This window comes from Nycticebus coucang, chromosome 5 (genome assembly GCF_027406575.1).
Source record: "Nycticebus coucang isolate mNycCou1 chromosome 5, mNycCou1.pri, whole genome shotgun sequence".
NCBI classification, from domain to species: Eukaryota; Metazoa; Chordata; class Mammalia; order Primates; family Lorisidae; genus Nycticebus; species Nycticebus coucang.
Genome location: NC_069784.1, coordinates 52,855,954 through 52,861,013, shown reverse-complemented (window position 1 = coordinate 52,861,013; position 5,060 = coordinate 52,855,954). Strand labels below are relative to the sequence as shown.

The window sequence follows — 5,060 nt, the reverse complement described above, 5'->3', positions numbered from 1 at the left end:
AGAGTTGGAGGTTGCTGTAAGCTATGACGTCATAGCACTCTACCCAGGGTGACAGCTTGAGTCTCTGTCTCAAAAAAAAAAAGTGATTGAGGAATATGGCAGCATCTTAGGATACAAAATCAATACTTACAAGTCAGTAGCTTTTATATACGCCAACAATAGTCAAGCTGAAAATATAGTCAAGGACTCTATTCCTTTCACAATAGTGCCAAAGAAGATGAAATATCTGAGAATTTACCTAATAAAGGATGTGAAAGATCTCTATAAAGAGAACTATGAAACTCTAAGAAAAGAAATAGCTAAAGATGTTAACAAATGGAAAAACATACCATGCTCATGGCTGGGAAGAATCAACATTGTTAAAATGTCCATACTACCCAGGGCGGCGCCTGTGGCTCAGTGAGCAGGGCACTGGCCCCATATACCAAGGGTGGCGGGTTCAAGCCCAGCCCCGGCCAAACTGCAACAAAAAAATAGCCGGGCGTTGTAGCGGACGCCTGTAGTCCCAGCTACTCGGGAGGCTGAGGCAGGAGAATCTCCTAAGCCCAGGAGTTGGAGGTTACTGTGAGCTGTGTGACGCCACGGCACTCTACCGAGGGCAATAAAGTGAAACTCTGTCTCTACAAAAAAAAAAAAAAAAAGTCCATACTACCCAAAGCAATCTACAGATTTAATGCAATCTCTCTTAAAGCACCATTGTCATACCTTAAAGAACTTGAAAAAATAGTACTTCATTTTATATGGAATCAGAAAAAACCTCAAATAGCAAATACATTATTCATAAATAAGAACAAATCAGAAGGCATCACATTACCAGACTTCAGGCTGTACTATAAATGTATAGTGATCAAAACAGCACAAAAACAGAGCAGGAGATTTATGAAACAGAATAGAGAACCAAGAGAACCCAACTACTTAACATCATTTGATCTTGGACAAGCCTATCAAAAATACTTAGTAGGGGAAAGATTCCTTATTTAACAAATGGTGCTGGGTGACTGGAGACCTGTAGGCGACTGAAACTAGACCCCCACCTTTCACCATTAACGAAAATTGATTCTCACTGGATAAAAGATTTAAAATTAAGACATGAAAAAAAATAAAAAATAAAATTAAGACATGAAACTATAGAAATACTAGAAGAGAGGGCAGGGAAAACACTTGAAGAAATTGGCCTGGGGAGGAATGGATTAACAAGCTGTGGTATATATATACCATGGAATACTATTCAGCCATTAAAAAAAAATGGAGACTTTACATCCTTCGTATTAACCTGGATGGAAGTGGAAGACATTATTCTTAGTAAAGCATCACAAGAATGGAGAAGCATGAATCCTATGTACTCAATTTTGATATGAGGACAATTAATGACAATTAAGGTTATGGGGGGGGAAGCAGAAAAATGGACGGAGGGAGGGGGGTGGGGCCTTGGTGTGTGTCACACTTTATGGGGGCAAGACATGATTGCAAGAGGGACTTTACCTAACAATTGCAATCAGTGTAACCTGGCTTATTGTACCCTCAATGAATCCCCAACAATAAAATAATAATAATAATAAAAGAAATTGGCCTGGGAGAATATTTTATGAGGAGGACCCCCAGGGGCAATCGAAGCAACATCAATAATCCATTTCTGGGATCTGATCAAACTAAAAACCTTTTGCACAGCCAAGAGCACAATAAGTAAAGCAAACAGACAACCTTCAGAATGGGAGAAGATTTTTGCAGGTTATGCTTCCGACAAAGGTCTGATAACTAGAATCTACAGAGAACTCAAACTAATCAATAAGAAAAGAATAAATAATCCCATTTCTATGTGGGCAAGAGATTTGAGCAGAAACTTCTCTGATGAAGATAGGCGTATGGCCAACAAACACATGAAAAAATGCTCATCATCCTTAATCATCAGAGAAATGCAAATCAAAACCACTTTAAGATACCACCCAAATCCAGTAAGATTAGCCCACATCACAAAATCCCAAAACTACAGATGCTGGCATGGAGGTGGAGAGAAGGGAACACTTCTACACTGCTGGTGGGAATGCAAGCTAATACAACCTTCTTGGGAAGAAGTTTGGAGAACACTCAAGGAACTAAAAGTAGACCTACCTTTGATCCTGCAATTCCTCTCCTAGGTATATACCCAGATGATCAAAAATTACTTTACAACAAAGACATTTGCACCAAAATGTTTATAGCAGCCCAATTCATAATAGCCAAGACATGGAAACAGCCCAAGTGCCCATTGACCCATGAATGGATTAACAAATTGTGGTATATGTACTCCATGGTATACTATGCAGCCATAAAAAAGATGGAGACCTCACATCTTTTATGTTTACCTGGGTGGAACTGGAACACATTCTTCTCAATAAAGTATCACAAGAATGGGGGATAAAGTATCCAATGTACTCAATACTATTATGAAATCAATATATAATCACCTACACACTCATATGAATGGCAAAACATAACTATAGTCCAGAAAGTAAGAGAAGAGAGAGGAGAGGAGAGGGGGGATATGAAAAGAGGGAGGGTATTTGGGGGGACCTCACCTAACGCGCATGATGCAATGGTACATTTCAAGACTACTAACAAATGAGTATATGGGGCGGCACTTGTGGCTCAAAGCAGTAGGGTGCCGGCTCCATATACCGGAGGTAGTGGGTTCAAACCCGGCACCGGCCAAAAATACCTAAAAAAAAAATGAGTGTAACTGTGATGGATGTGTCACTTAGTTCAATGTAACCATTTTTATTGTATATCGAAGCAGTACCCTGAACCCCATACATGCATCAATGTACAAAGTTATGATTTAGTAAAAAATAACAAAGAATATTTCTTAAAAACTCTGAAAACCGAATTTCACAAGGTTAGAGCAAAGAAAGTTGACATTCGTCTTGGTTCCGGTGCTTTCCATTTGACTCAAGGACATCCCACCCTGACTGTGGACAGGAGAGAGCTCCTGCTCAGCAGACCAGACGGCCCGCCGCAGAGGTTCCTACTCGCCCTTTCACGAACACTCGCGGGAGGCCCGGACGTTCGGGTCACTGTCCCTACTCCCCCCGCCGGCTCTGGGAGCTTCCGAGGCCACGCGGAGCTCCCAGAGCTAAGTCCCCGGACGTCGCCGTCCTTCCCGCCACGGTCCCGCCTTGTGCGTTGGACAGGTCAGGCAGGATAGGACAGGTTGGCAGGATAGGACAGGTCAGACGCCACAGCCGGGTCCGAGGACACAACCCCGGGAGGGTGGCAAGGGGTTTCCTCTCAACCGTCCCTCAATGCTCAGGCACTTTCAGAGGAGGACGCACAACGTGTTACTTTCGGCAGGTCGAAAGAGACACTTAAAAGCCCTAGAGCCATCGGAGGAGGGAGCAGTAAGGAAACGTCCTAGTCACCCAGGCTGCTGAGGCCCGCCAGGGGCAAACCGGAGGCTAAGAACGGCCGCTGCGTCTGCCTGTGAAGGTAGGGAGTAGCGAGCAGGGGAGGAAACCAGAACCACAGAGCGCAACATCATGACACAGCGGGTCAGGGAGGTGGCCGCCACCGACGCAGGAAGCAGAAGCAAGACACGAAGGCGGCAGCCGCGGCGGAAACCAGGAACTTTGCAAGAGAACGATCCCCAGCCGTCTTTCAGGAGAATCTAGGCTCTCCCCCCCGGGAGAACGGACGAGGGTTCCTCCGACAGAAACTTGCACGCCCAGAACACGCAGACGTCTAAGGCGTAACCACAACCACGATTACTCTGTCGTTTGACCATCCCAAAGTCAGGGGAAAGCGCGAACGCAGTCCCCCACTACCACAAATTATGCAGTCGAGTTTCCCACATTTGGGGAAATCGCAGGGGTCAGCACATCCGGAGTGCAATGGATAAGCCTCGCCCTGGGAAAACCACCTTCGTGATCATGGTATCTCCCCTGCCAGGTAAGTATGAGTTGCTCACCTACGCCGCACCACACATCCTCACACGTCTCACACTCTACACACACGGTCACTTGACTCCGCGCACTCCCCCGATTCTCTCAGCCCTTTCACACGCCCAGCAAACTCGCTTCCCACAAACGGTCCGAGAATAGCTTCCACCACCGGAACGCGATCGCGTTCCAGCAGCAGCAGGTACCCACCAGGCAGCCTCCGCGCCGCCTCATCTGCATGGTGCACGCCCTATCCCTGACGTCACGCGTTGCGCGCTTCCCTGCAGCCCCCGCCCGGTTCCTGCTCCGCTCCGCCGCCCCACCTCCACGCCAACCAGCGGGCCAATCAGCGCGCGAGCTGCCGGTGGGCGGGGTGATGTCAGCCTTTCGCTCCTTGGGTCCCATCCCACCCGCCGGGGCGCTGCTGACGTCCCGGGTCTGGTCTCTCCCAGCCGAGCGAGTGCTTAAAAAACCCGGTCGCGCCGGCGACCCTCTGGTGACCTTCTTGAGGCGTAGACTAGAACATTTATAAAGCGTGACAAAGGGAACGGGTTCCTTCCAGATACGGTTATCTTCGTGATTTGGCTTTCGGGTTAAAATCGGAAACTGGTGTCAGAGAGAGAGCTCCGATGACTGCAAACGGGCCATTCATAGAGGATTTACCACTAGGGGTGTTAGACCTTTGTCTAATATAATTTCATGAATCTTCTAGGGTTTTTTGTTGGGGGGGGCGTGGTTGTTTGTTTTGTGTTTTCCGGTCCCGCGTTTTGTTTCTTATTTTGGTTTTGGCAAATACAGCATTGTACCAAACTGCTGCCCCAGCAGAGATGATTGGATGACTCTCAGGTGTAGTGTGGGACTTTGTCATCTCGTCCACGGCCATCTCCAGACTGTAAGTGGGGGGTGGGTGGGTGCGGTTGAACCAGGAGTCAAGCACTCGTGTAGGTTAAACTTGTCCTTTATTACCAAGTTTGAGAATCCCAAGAAGACGGGGAGATTGTTCTCAAAGCCTGCCTGCCTTTGAGAGAACTTCACAGAGTTCTTGTGCCCAAAAGTTACAATTTTCACCTATACATCCTTAAACCCTCTTATCTCAAGCCGCAGAACCCTTCACAGCGTTTGCCACATTGCTAAGATTACGTTTTCCAT

The 5,060-nt window shown here is 46.9% G+C and overlaps 1 non-coding gene across 1 annotated transcript; it reads right to left on the bottom strand.

Moving 5' to 3' along the window:
* Window positions 1-3,765: 3,765 nt before the first annotated feature.
* Window positions 3,766-3,929, bottom strand: LOC128587063 (U1 spliceosomal RNA). The gene has a single exon (XR_008380489.1). It is a non-coding gene; the product is annotated as a U1 spliceosomal RNA (small nuclear RNA).
* Window positions 3,930-5,060: the final 1,131 nt, after the last annotated feature.